Source organism: Poecile atricapillus, chromosome 19 (genome assembly GCF_030490865.1).
Source record: "Poecile atricapillus isolate bPoeAtr1 chromosome 19, bPoeAtr1.hap1, whole genome shotgun sequence".
NCBI classification, from domain to species: Eukaryota; Metazoa; Chordata; class Aves; order Passeriformes; family Paridae; genus Poecile; species Poecile atricapillus.
This window is the reverse complement of record NC_081267.1, coordinates 9638756-9653095: the sequence shown is the minus strand read 5'-3', so window position 1 is coordinate 9653095 and position 14340 is coordinate 9638756. Positions and strand designations below refer to the sequence as shown.

General features: G+C 51.3%; 1 pseudogene; it reads left to right on the top strand.

Moving 5' to 3' along the window:
- LOC131586345 (uncharacterized) overlaps window positions 1-14340 on the top strand; it is a 982094-nt pseudogene that overhangs the window by 208731 nt on the left and 759023 nt on the right.

The following is a 14340-nucleotide window of genomic DNA, read 5'->3' as shown; positions in this document are numbered from 1 at the left end:
CCCTCCTCTTTAGTATGGTAATGTCCTCTGCAATTAGCCAATAGCACCTAGCTGTGATGAAAGCAGATGGGAGTAACACAGTGAAGCTAGGTTATAAAATGTCAAATTCTCCAGCCATAAACGCCATTTGCCATCCATCACATTGGTGTCTGTGGGTAATGGACCGAGTGGCCAGGGGAGGCCACCGTGCTGTTCCTTGAACCAGGGTGTCTGCCTTGCTTAAAAGGCAACAGGGAGGTGGCATCTTCAGGAGGCAATGTTTTTCAAAGGAAATCATATAAACATTTGGCATTGGCCAGGGCCCTCCTTTCTCCAAACAAACACCATTTCTGGTCCACCCTGAGACTGGGAAAGTGCAGAAGATCTCAGGATGGGCATGGCCCGTGGTGCACTTTGGGCTCCCTGTCAGCTGATGCCAGATGCCTTCCTGCAGAGGCTGGGGAGAAGCTGCAGCCAGGCCAAGCTGAGAAACAGCCCTGCAGGGCATGAAAGCAGCAGCAGGGCAGTGAGGCTGACATGGATCCCTTCCTGCTGTGTTGGGCACTGCATGTCCAGATGTGCAGAGAAAGTCTCCGGATGCTGAGTCTCAGGAGAATGCTGAGGGACATGGACCCACTTTGCGCTCCCTGCAGCATTTCCTTCAGCATTTTCCTCATGGGTTTGGATGGCTCATGGGGTTTCATAACTCCTGTAGCTTTGTTCCTCCTCCTCAGAGGACCATGACAGGAAGTAGATCCATTTCCCAGGAATGGATCCCAGAAAAGCAGTGCTCAGCCTGTGGGGTCAGCAGGGACACACCACTCACCCCTGTGATGGGAGCTGAGCTTGTGTGCAGTAACCAACCCGGGAGCTGGGAGAGTCCTCCCTGCAGACACACCTGTAACTCAACAGCCACAGAAGCTTCTCTCATCGCTGCCAGCTGGACAAGCTTTTGGGTTCTGAGCTGGCAGCTTTCCCAGGGGGAAAGGCCTTGACCTATCCTCACCATCTCCCAAGGGCTGAGTCCTGGACATGGGTTGGGAAGCTGGATCGTCTTCATCAGTAGGTTCAGCTGCAAGGAAAGGCAGGACAGAACAGGTCCTGGACAGTGCTCAAGATTCTCTTTCAGGCTGGAGTGGCAGTGAGTGCACCTGGCTGATTGCTGCCCTCCAAGGCACTCCCTCATCTCTGCCTTCCACCCAGGAGCAGGGGCAGGGAGACCACGTGCCTGTAGTTGCCCCATACCAGGATAGAAGAAGCTTCTTGAATGGCAGTCAGGGGAGAAAGGACACCCTGGAACTGCCATCAGCTCTGAACTGAGCCCCAAGCAGGGCCATGGCTTGGCAGCAGAACCTCAGGCAAAGGAGCAAAGGAGCTGTGCAAGGCACAGTCCCAGGGCACAGCCTTGGGCCCGGCCCCTTCTCTCTCTGCTCTTCTCCCTGGCTGCGCAGAGCACACGGAAGGTGACACTGGCATTGCACATGGGAAGAGGATTGACAGCTAAATGCTCCTTCCTCCCACTGACAGCGATGTTATGCACTCACTCAGGGCTCCAGAAGAGAGCAGGGCAAGGTTTCCAGAATCCGTCAAGCCTGAGATTATGTTAAGAGATATAGTACATGAAGAAGCTCTTGCCACACTGACACCCATTATTCTCTCAGGAAAAGCACATTGAGAACTTGCCTCCAGCATTCTCCAAGCGTTTCAAGCCTTTATCCAAGAGGGCATCCAGATAATGCAAGTTACAATCCCAGTCTAGAACAAAGTACAGATCAGAGCCGTGTCCATGATGCGCTGGGATCCCATTCTGCTTTAGGGAACTGGGCACTGCAAGGGAGTCAGGTAAGGCTGTGGGAGCCAGATGTCAATGGACATGGCCAAAGCTGCAGAGAGGCCTGGGGAGCTCTGAGCTGGCTCTGGTCACTCTCCATCCTCTTTGCAGGCCCTGTACAACATCCCTGGAGGGGCAGCAGGACCTGCCCAGGGCCCCTGAGGCCTCTCCCCCACCCACAGAGGAAACCCTCCCTAAAGCCCTGGGGAAAACCATCCCCAATGCTTCCCAGGGAGAAGGGAGCGCTGTCCTGGGAAAGGGGACCGAGGCTGCCGGCTCACCTGCTCGCCCTGCTCGCCACGGAGCAGCCTGGGCAGCCCTGTCAGGCAGGGCCACTGCCAGGAGGAGCAGGAGGAGGAGGCGCAGAGCAAAGGCCATGGTGCCTTGCCCACTGCCAGTCCTGCAGCTCTTGCTGCCACCACTGTCCTGACACCGCTGTCCCAATGTCAGCACCGCTGCTGCCGCCGCCGCTGCTGCCACAACAGTCGTGGTCAAGGACTGACTGCTCGGTCCTTGTGGTGCTGTGCAACCACGGGGCTCTGGGACCTCTGTGACCTCAGAGCCTGCTGTCACCTCAGCCTGCTGTCACCCCACAGGCTGCTGTGACCTCATGGCCTTGGCTGTACCCCGCGAGTGTACTCCAAATTTTAGTAATGGACTGATTGTAAATCTTTGACTTCATCAAAGGGTCATTGCTAAACAAAACCTTGGTTTTGCCTGCTGACATTGCTGGTCAGGTGGTGTCCCGGGAGATGCTCTTGATGGTTGCCTCTTTTCCTGGGCATGGCACTGGAGGAGGTCCAGGCCCAGGTGATGCCACTGAAGGAAATGTGCCCTCATCCCAGGGATGCTCAACACAGACTCCCCCAGCCCCTCAGTGCCCTGCCGCTGGTCACAGCAGCCCCTGCCTGGCTCCTGCCTGCCCACACCATGGTCAGCCCTGCCTGCTCCTGGACATGGAGCTCAGCCAGGGCTGGTGCTGTGTGGGCTTTGCTGGTGGTACCAGCCAGACACTGGGGTGAGAGCTCCATCTCTTTATTGGAACAGAAGAGCTGTGCTGGGCCCTGCCCTGGCAGGAGGGACCCACCTTCAGTCCAGGCCACAGAGCAGGGCGGGTCCCTTCAGGGACACAGGGCCTTGCTTTGGGTGGTGGCAGCATCTGCACAGCAGCAAGCTGGTAATGCAGCTGTGACAGGGACATCACGTATGGGCATGGAGATGTGAAATGTGTGATACACGTGTCCCTGAGGGAGGTGTTTGGCCTTTCCTGTGAAGCTGCAGAGGGGAACCTGTTGAGAGAGGAGATGGCTGAGGCCCCAGCTGCAGCTGGCACACAGGGACCCTCTTGCACACTGGGAGATTCTCACTGTGCTCCAAGTTTCCCTCTGAAGACTAAGAGGTGAATGTGGATGGGCTTAGCAGCTGATCTGCAGGCCAAAGAATTGAGTTAGCAAAAGAAGAAATTGAGAAAATACAAGTTTATCCATAGCAAGGAGGAAAGCAAGGCCATTAGCATGGAAACCAATAAAAAGGTTCATAAGGGGTATTTGCAGTTGTAATAAATGGAATTGGTTCGTGCTAACTAAATTGTAATTGTTATTAAAGTTCTTATTAGAAACAATGAAGAATCAGTGTTACAAAGCAGATGTACCCCTTTGCAGATGTTACATGTCAAAATTAAGGTACAGGATGCAGTTTAGAAGATAAATGGTGTCTCAAGGCCAAAATGGCCTTGAGATGGACCAAAATTAGAACAAATTTAGGCATTGGACCTAAAGATTAGTAAACATAAGGCTAATTAGTAGACTAACATAACACAAGGCTTAGTACACACACGCAAACCTGTTAGGTTATCCAAAGGATAATGAGGAAGAGGAGAAGCCTTTGGCAAAAGACCACCAAAAGAAGACTGAAGACCTCCTAACAACAAGTGAGGCGTGCGCTGTGAGGAATAGTGACGTAACGTCAGAAAAATCGGAAATAGGAGGAAACTTACAGGAAACATTAATGAATATGTATAAGCATACAGTATATAAGTTTAGCTTGAATTGCTTTGTTTTCTATGTGAGGCAGGGTGGGAAGCCTCTGTACCCTGGTTGGTTTTTCTTATGCTTTAATCATACTTAATTACTAGCAGATTATATATAAATTTTAAATTTTATTAAACTGTATTATTTTACTGAACTGTATTCTTTTATACCACATTACTCTTCAATTTAGTAAATTGTATTCATTTTTAATTAAACTGCCATTAACCAAAGGGACCTAGTTGTCAAAATTCTAATTTAATTTATAACAATATTTTAACAAAGAAGGCTGGTACAACAACATTTTTTATTTAACAAACATGACACAACATGAGGTATATTAACAAAGAAGGCCCCTTACGGTGACAACATTCTACTGTTCAAACTGTAAAACATCTTTGTGTACTGATCAGGAGGTCACGATTTACTCTTTACAATCCTGATGCTGAATGTCTCCTGAGGAGGTCTGGTCACAGAGAAGAATGAGCCCCTTGTGGGCTGCCCCTGTTTGGACAACCTGCTCCTAACCCCGAGCCTCAGCATGTCTGACATCGCCCACCTGGGACTGACATCCCAAAACATTGAAAACATTTATAAACTTTTCTTTATCATTAAAATCTAATTAATTTATAAAAATAAAATTTTGATTTTTATAATAATATTATTCTGTATTTTTATAACCTATTTTTTATATTTATATAAAAGAATTGATACATTTTTATCAACTAAAAACATTATCGGTCTTTGATTCTAAGTACCACAATTCCCTTCATTAATTAATTGACTACTATTTCACCCTCTTTATGCTAATTATTCCTATTTTTAGTCTTTTGATCATAATTTTTATCATTTTCTCAGACAGGGTAAAAGGGACCACTTTGGGGTCCATGGGGACTTTTCTGGGGAACATTTGGGGCAGTTTTGGGTCTGGGGAGGGAATTTAGAGAGAACCTGGGGGTCTGGAGGACACTTGGGGGAGCCGGGTGGGCACTTGGAGGGGCACTTAGGGATTCTGTGGGACAATTCGGGATCCAGGGGAGCACTTGGGGGTCCAGGGGGGCACTTGGAGGTCAGGGAGGGGAATCTGGGGGCCCTTCGGGGTCCAGGCGGGCACTTGGGGGGCTGTAACAGGGAATCTATGGGCCGCGGGGGATGATGGGAGTTGTAGGCGCCGGTATAATACGGTTTAATGGGGCCGCGGAGCTTCACGGGAGTTGTAGGCGCAGCTCCAATGGGTTCCGGTGAGGCGCGGGGCATGACGGGAGATGGAGTCCCGGCTGGAATAGCGCTCTATGGGCGCCGCGGAGCATGATGGGAGCTGTAGTCCCGGAAGTGGCTCGGAAGGCGCGTTTGGTGGTGTGGGGAAGCGCTTGGAGAAAACTTTTGCGTCCGAGCCGTGCTGCAGGTGCTGGGGGCGAATGTATACGGCTCGGGAGCACTTGGGGGGAACCTGGGGAGCTGTAACCGGGATCTTTAGGGCGGGGGGCACGGCAGGAGGTTTGGGCGCGGGACACGGCAGGAGGTTTGGGCGCGGAACTGTGTTGTGGGATGATGGGAGATGAATTCCCAGCAGTGGCTGGAAGAGAAATCTGTGGGGTCGGGAGCATTCAGGGATCCAGGGACGCTTTGGGGAGTCCCGAACGGGCGCTGAGGGGGCACTCGGGGATCCTGAAGGGTTTGGGGGACATATGGGACCTATGGGGGGTGATGCCGGGGTTCTGGGGAGCGCAGGGCATATTCCCAGTTCCTCACAACCTGGTCTCAGTTGCCCCCTGCAGGCTCCTACTCACTGCCAGTATGATCCCAGTATGATCCCAGTATGATCCCAGTATGATGTCACTACACAGCCAGTGCAATCTCAGCCACTGCCAGGATGATCCCAGTACAAACCAGTCCCTGCCAGTGCTGCCACTCCTGGGATCCCCCAGCCCTCTCTGTGTTCCCCCCTCCCACATCTCCCCAGAGCAGCCCCAAGGGCTGGCAGTCCCCAGCCAGGGTCCCCAGCCAGCCCCAGGTTGGATCTGCAGCCCCCAATTTTCCCAGTTTCCCTCTCCTTTTCCCCGGGCCGGGTTCCCCCCGTCCTCAGCGGGTGGGAGCAGCGGAGAGCCCCGCGCTGCCCATCCCGACCTGTCCCGGCTCCATCCCCGCTCCTGCCGTGGGCTGTGAGGGGTTTGGGAACGGGGCACCGAGGGTGTCACTGCTCCTGGGGGAGGAGGAGGAGGAGGGATGGAAGAGGAGGGATGAAGAAGGAGAGAGAGAAGGGATGGAAGTAGAAGAAGGTGGAGTTAGGGAGGATGAAGAGGAGGAAGAAGAGGGACAAATGAAGATCAGGGGAAGTAGAAGGGACCACGAAGTCGAGCACTCCCTGAATACACAGCCCTCCACCTGTGGGATCATCACCCCCCCCATCCCACAGGTGACCAGGGTGGGGGAGCTTGACCCAGATATCCTGGGGGATCCCTAGGTTGGGTTTTATGGGGGGGATGTTTGGAGAATGAAGAACTCCAAAGCTGAGCGGAAAATGCCCCTTGGGGGGACATTGGGGGGTCCTGGTGGTGGCTGCTGTCAGAGGCAGCCTGGAGGAGCAGAGCCCTGTGTACCCCAGGACCCCAAAGTGGGGAGCCCAGAGAGGGGAAGCGCCACAATTCACGGGACCCTCAACAGCCTGGAGAGGGGCAGGGGGGACTCCTTGGACCCCCTGCACCCCAAAGCAGGGAATCACGGGACAAGGGACCATGGGAATCCAAAAAGCCTCATCATCCCTAAATGAAGAGATGGAAATGGGGGGGACTTTTTGGATTTCTGGCACTCCCAGCAACCTGGGGTGCGCAGGGACTGAGTAGACAGAGGAACCCCAGTGCAAGGACCCCCAGGAGCTGGGACAGAACCCCTGAACACCACAAGGGAGAGACCAGAGATGGGAAACTCCTGGGAGGCATTTTCAGGGCTGAATCTTGGTGTTTGGGAGGTTTTTATGGACCCCAGATGCCCGGTAACTTCTAGAGATGAACTTGGGCAGGAGGAGCACCCTAACCCAATGTGCTCATGCATTATATTTTTCCCCAAACCAGGATTTTTCATTCCCAAATCTTGGCTGGATGGAGAAGGAGGCTGTGAGGAAGAGGAAGATGCCCCAGGACACCCAGGCAGGTGAGGAGGAAGTCAGTGCCCCTTTCCCCCTCTCTCCTGCTCCATCTCCCAGCCCAGCCTGGCCCCTGGCTGCAGGACAACCCCGCTGCCGACGCCGTCCTGCCGGGGACGCACTGGGGGGATCTCCTTTCCCTTCCCTCTGGCACGGAGGCAAATCCCATCCTCTCCTTGTCCTTCCTCCCCCAGACAAGGAGCTGAGGATGGAGACCAGGGAGGACAAATCCCCACGGCAGAACCTCGTGGAAGAGGTCGTTTTGAGCAGTTCCAGGGCACAGGAATCCAACGGGGAGGAAAAGCTTCAGAGATCCCGCAGGAGGAGGGGCTCCAAACCCAACCCAGGGTGCTCTGAGGAGGAAAGACCCACCCTGTGCCGGGAAGGTGGCCGGAGATCCAGCCAGGACTCTGAGCTGGTGGTCCATGAGCAGCTTCAGGATGGGGAGAAGCCCTACAAGTGCTTGGAGTGTGGGAAGAGCTTCAGCCAGAGCAACCGCCTGATCCGCCACCGGATGATCCACACTGGGGACTGGCCCTACAAGTGTGGGCAATGTGGGAAGGGCTTCAGCTGCAGCTCCAACCTCATCACCCACCAGCGCATCCACACTGGGGAGAGGCCCTACGAGTGTCCTGAGTGTGGGAAGAGGTTTCAGACCAGCTCAAATCTCCTCCTGCACCAGCGGATTCACACGGATGAGAGGCCCTTCCGCTGCCCTGACTGTGGGAAGGGCTTCAAGCAAAACTCCAACCTCATCACCCACCGGCGCATCCACACTGGGGAGAGGCCCTACGAGTGTGGGAAATGTGGGAAGAGCTTCAGCCAGAGATCCCACCTGATCATCCACCAGAGGACCCACACTGGGGAACGTCCCTATGAGTGTGGGGAGTGTGGGATGACCTTCAGCCAGAGGTCCCAGCTGACCATCCACCATCTCATCCACACTGGGGAGAGGCCCTACGAGTGTGGTGAGTGTGGGAAGAGGTTTCAGACCAGCTCCACTCTCCTTCTGCACCAGCGGATTCACACGGATGAGAGGCCCTTCCGCTGCCCCGACTGTGGGGAGGGCTTCAAGCACAACTCCACCCTCATCAGGCACCAGCGCATCCACACTGGGGAGAGGCCCTACGACTGTGGGGAATGTGGGAAGAGCTTCAGCCACAGCAACAGCCTGATTCTCCACCAGAGGATCCACACTGGGGAACGTCCCTATGAGTGTGGGGAGTGTGGGATGACTTTCAGCCAGAGGTCCCAGCTGACCATCCACCATCTCATCCACACTGGGGAGAGGCCCTACGAGTGTGGTGAGTGTGGGAAGAGGTTTCAGACCAGCTCCACTCTCCTCCTGCACCAGCGGATTCACACGGATGAGAGGCCCTTCCGCTGCCCCGACTGCAGAAAGGGCTTCAAGCGAAACTCCAACCTCATCACCCACCGGCGCATCCACACTGGGGAGAGGCCCTACAAGTGTCCCCAGTGTGGGAAGAGCTTCTCCAGGAGCTCTACCTTGACCCAACACCAACAGAGGCACCGGTAAGGGAAGCCCTGCGAGTGCCCCAAGTGCAGGAAGAGCTTCATGTTCTGCTCCAGCTCCATCCCCCATCAGAGGACCCACGTTGGGCAGAGCCCTGATGACCCACGTTCCCAGTGATCTGTGTTGGGAACACACTGGGCTGGAGGTCATTTTATTTTGGTTTCAGTTATCTTTTGATTCATCTTCATCCCTTTAAATCCAACAAATGGTGGTAAAAATCAACAAATTCATCAAAGGCATCTAAAACCTCACATTTTACTAGTGCTTCAAGGCAATCTTGGAGATACTTGTGAGTATTTGAGGGTTGTGGGGTTATTTGGTGGAGTTGTCTCCATTTCTTGGCACTCAAAGAGATGAGAGGGATCGATCTGTCACCTCAAAACCACTTAATGCCACTGAATCCTTCTCAATCCCTCTCCAAAATTATTCAATTCCACAGCCCCTCAGGGTGTGATGCCTCATGTTTTAGCTTTCATATCTTTCATATTCTGCACTGCCTAGGTTTGTAGTTTTGAACTTCACGTTAAGTGTTAGTGAGCTCTCTTCACAGAGTAGGTAGAAAAAACAATTCCTTTTCTAGCTTGATACCAAGGACAATTGTTATAAGTTCCAGGCCCAAAAGCATAAACAAGGGTGGACTGAAGAGAGAAAACAAGAAGGATGGGACTTCATCATCTGAAGCTGTAACTGGACAATGAACCCAAATATGCAGATGGACCTAAATTTCTAAAAATGTGGGACCTCGTGATGAGTTGTCCATTTTTATGACCATTTTTGGTCCATCTTGGGTGTAGCCTTGGCCAGGCTCTTGTACTGCCCAAGGTGTATCTGTAACGTGCTGGTCGTGAGTGAGGAGACAAAATCCACGACTCATGCTCCAGGTGCTCATCAGACAAAACAGCCTCATTTATTATTCAGAACTCACTTGAATACCAAATTCAAATTTCCCAGGCTAGACACCCATTGGCTGATACTTCCCTCCCTGCCCTGCATCCTGCCCAGTGGTGTGCAGTGGTTCAGACATGAATTAGGCTCACTAAATTAAATTTGTGCTAAAATCTATGGCTAAAGAGAATTTACTGCTAAATTAGATTTGTGTTATGTCTAGATTTACCTTGTCCAGTCCTGACCAGCTCTACTGTGACCATACTGTGACAATTCACCCTTTTTGGTTAAATTAAAAAATATAAAATGCTCTCTGTTATCCTATCTGCAAGGGCCCTTTGCAGACATGATAACAGGGACAGCATGGGTTTAATTTGAATGAAGTTTTCTAGTTAACTTGACACAATTAATTCTCTTCAGCTAGCAATATGCTTTGTGTACTGAATTGAGTTTGCAACACTCCCTTCCAGGAGCTGGCAGACAGGATCACAATCCTTTAAGCTAACAAGCCACAGGTTAATTACTTATAGTTAAAAGTTACAACTTAACATTAAAAAACAAGAAAGTATTTTGAACTGAGATTATCCTGAACTCTATAAACAAGAAACAAAAGCCATTCAACATTTAGAGCCGTGAGAAAAACCCAACTTAGCAGAAAAACAATTTGTAAACAAACAGATTTTAAATGAACTGTCTTTTCAAGAGTCTGATTTTCATGGTGAATAAGTTGTTCTGGTTACTCTTCTTTAATCTCCTCCATCACATCCGTAGAGGTACTGTCAGGAGGGTGTTGTTTGTGTCCTTTGGCTGTATGTTTCACTCTTTCACATTGGTTGCAGCTTGCATTATCACTTCTTTGTCCCTGAGCTGTCCCCTGTGGAATGGGCTTGTGTGGACAGTTTATTTTCCCGTGGCCTTGTTGTCCACACTTGTAGCAATGGGGTGTGAGTTTAACAGCAGCTGTAATAGAATTGGCTAGCATATCCATGTGATGAGATCCAGTCCCAACCTTAGCACATGCTGTAATCATCTCCTCCAGAGATGGATTCCCTTGAGGTACTGCAGCTATAATTTTTAGATAGTCTTGGTTTGCATTATCTTGTGCCAGTTGTAGCATTAATTGACCCCTTGCTTCACTGCATATATAGCTCATTGGGGTTTTATCTTCTACTTGAATAGCTTTGGGTTGGCACTGACAAGTTGGTAATTCTTGTTAGAGCTCACATTGCTAAGTCTTTCACTTGTGTTGGAATTGCAGAGTTCAAGCGAGCCTGGGTTTGGGGATCTTCTGATACTGCTGAATGATTTATTGCATGAACAGCCTTAGCTACTTTGCTTTCTGGGGTCCCACCACACATTCCTCCCTCTTGTTTTTCAGTAATTCCTGTTAAAGTGCCATGTGCTCTTTCCACATTGGTTTTATTGTTATTTGAGGAACGCCAGTGTGGTGTGTTACACTCCAGGGCTGTAGGAAATGTTTTGTTTTCTGTGAGATGTGTGTTGTTTTGATGCTATGAGGGATTCTCAAAACAGCAAAGGCTGACTGCCAGTGTGCAATGGCATCCCGACCCTTTTCTCTTGTGTGTTTTATAGCCCATATTGCTGATGAAAGGGTATCTGTGGATAAATGTACATATTTAAAATGTCTAAATTCAGGGATGTGTGTGACATGGGTTTAGCAGATTTGTAAGGCACGCAGTCCACAAGGGTTTGCTCCCATCTGCAGTGGTGCAGTGTGGCCCTGGTGTCCTGATGGGACACTTGTGGATGGGTTCTTTTTCCCCCTTGGACTGAAGATTGATGAGATAGAGGCAGTTTTCTCTTGTTTGGACTTGGTTGTTTATTCTTCTTTTATCTCCATTACATGTATACAGGGTACAAGGAGCCACAAGCAGCTATGTGCACTAAGATAGAAAGGTGCAAAATGACTAACAAAGATCTTCTTCAAGGTTTTTTATATGTTCATTTACCCAATTAACAAATGCCAAGGAGATATTTTTTCTTAGTGACCCAATGACCCAACACCTGTGTGCTGCACTGCAGCATTCTCTATCCAATCACCTACTACTACCCAAAAACCTCTAGAAGAAGAAGATGAAGAAGAAAGAAGGACAAGAGACAACACCCTGAATCCTCCATCTTGTCCTCTATTTTCTAAAAAAGTTTAAACTCCAAACCTGAACTTTTTCACACAATGACATAAGAAATCTCTCTAATCTACACACTTACCCTCCTGGTTTTTCTATTTAACAGTTGTTTTCACAGTGTTATATGAAATTCAGAGTTTTCTTGGATGTCAGAGCCAGGCATCAGAGATAAGGGCACACTCTCAGTGCCTGTGATTACAACAGTAAACCAAGTTGAATATTGTTAAGTGTTATTCCACTGTTAAATCCTGAAGTCATATGTTATAAGTCAGCTTAAATACTGTTAAGTGCTTTTGCTAAATTGTGATGTTTGTGGTATAAATTAAGGCATAAGTGAAGTCCTGTTAAGTTTGATCTCTGTTAAGCTCAAACACACACACACACACACACAGAGGGACGGTTCTGGGTTCATTTCTGGTTGGATTGCCTGGATTTTGTTTGGTTTTGTTGTTGCTTTGTTTCCTTGCTGTGCCTGAAGTGTCCAGTCAGGAGCAGAGTGACTCTTGCCAAGGAACTTTGTGCTGCTGCTGCTTAATATTAAATCTGGTTTTTGCTGCTCCCTTGCTGGGGATTTTTTAAGCGCTCTCAAGCCCTCGTTGGTGACAGGGTGAAGGAGCCCTGGCCCAGGCTCTGGCCCTGGGGGACATGGGGATGCTGCCGGGGGTTCCCTGTCCCCCTGTCCCATGCCCCACAGACCTTGGGATGTCCCACAGCCATTCTGTGATGTCCCAGTCTGGACTGTGATGTCCCAGCCCCTCTGAGATAACAGAACCTACTCTCTGATGTCACAGCCTTCTCTCTGACATCACACACTCTTCTCTCTGATGTCACACAGCTGCTCTGTGATGTCACAATCTGCTGTCTGATGTCACAGAACTGCCCTCTGGGATTGTGGTGTCTGCTCTGTGACCTCACAGCCCACTCAGTAATGTCACAGCCCACCCTGTGGTGGCTCTGTGATGTCATACAGAAACTCTGTGATGTCACAACCCACTCTGTGATGTCATGCATTCAACCTCTGATGTCATAGTCCTCTCTGTGATGTCACAGCCCACTAAGTGATATCACCCATCCCACACTGTGACATCACACCCTGATTTCTGATGTCACAGAATCCCCTCTATGATGCTGTAGCTGCTCAGTGACCTCACACAACAAATTCTGTGATGTCACAGCCCCATCTGTGACCTCACACAACCCACTCGGAGCTGTCACACAGCCCCTTTCTGACATCACAGCTGCTCTGGGGCTCCAGGACACAGCCACAGAGGTGCTGCTGTGACACAGCCCCCTCTGGCACATCCCACAGCCCCTGCCAGTGCTGAGCCCCTGGGAGCTCTGTCTGGGCCTGCTCGTGTCCCTGAGCCGCCCTGGCAGGGCCCCAGCCCTGCTGGGCTGTGCTCAGGAGCTGCTCCTGGCCAGAGCTGTCTCTCTGCAGCGCTGCCCTTGCCAGGAGCTGCCTCTGGGCCAGGAGCCCGGCCCAGCTCAGCAGCACAGACACAGCACCAGCACTTTCATCACCCTCTCGGGCCTTTGGGGCTCTTGGCATCACACTCAGTCCCTCAGAGTGTGCTCCAGAAACTTCTCAAGAACTCAAACACAGACAGAAACACTGAAGTTTCTTGTAGTTGAAATGAGAGACACGAGTGAGAAAGCGTCCCCAGGTTCCAGGTAGAGCAGAAGACTGGAGGCCCTGATGGCAGCTGGGGACAAGCAAGGGAAAGGTGTCTGTGGTGCTGAGCAAAGCTGGATGTGTTTCAGGAATGCCAAGGGCCAAGGGCTGAGCCCCAGCCCCTGGCAAGGCAGATGCTGTCCCTCCCTCATTGCTCAGGGCTCTTCCCGGGGCACTGGCATGTGGGGATGTGCAATGCCAAGGGCAGCACCATGGGGCAGCCCCTGCCAGGCTGCTGAGCAGGGACAAGGAGGCAATGAGGCCCCAGGGCTGCCAGGGTCACTTGTCCCCTGCTGGCCTCAGGCCCAGGGCCAGCAGCCATGGCCAAAGGGCTGCACAAGTTTCCTCTGGCAGGGCCTTGCAGCTGCACAGCCCAGAGCCCTCAGCTCTTATGTTGCTTATGTGATGAGGCCTCCAAACCCCATCCTGGGAGATTTTGGGGTCCTCTCCATGGTGTGTGAAAATGGAAGCACTGGTCAAAGTTATTTTCTCCAAAATCTTGCAGTGACAGGGATGAATATCTTTAAAGTGATCAAGAGTTAATTTATATTTTTTAGAAGGAGGAAAAATTTTAATCAGGTATTTTATGAGAGTGGCACAAAACTGCAACTGCTTTTCCAGACAAGTTGATGCCCCATCCCAAGAATGCTCCAAGAGCAGGATCTCTGTGCAACCTGACACAGTGAAAGCCCCCTCCCCTCCCCAAGGATGGAATTCCTGTTGTGTGAGTTCTCTGATGTGCTGGGTGCCCTCACAACGCTCCTGGCCAGAATGTCTGCTGAGGGCCAGCCAGGCTGCTGCAGTGGCAGTGACCTCACAGCCATCACCATTGCAGCCATGTCCCCTGGGCCTGGCTCTCCCCTTTCCTCTGCCCCTGCCTTGTCTCTGCTGCCATGAAGAGTTGTTTCATTATTATCTTGTCCCCAGGGTGCTGGGGCCAATTGCTTCCCAGTCAGGCTCCTGGAGCAGCAGTGGCTTTTCAGAGCCCAGCCAGAAATGAGCCCTGAAGCAGCAGCTCTGCAGTGCTGGCCACCAGGCCGGGGTGCCAAGGGAGCCTTCTGGCCATGGCCTGGAAGCAGCTGCTGCTGCCAAGGTGCCTTTGGTGCCTCAGGCTGTCCCTGGC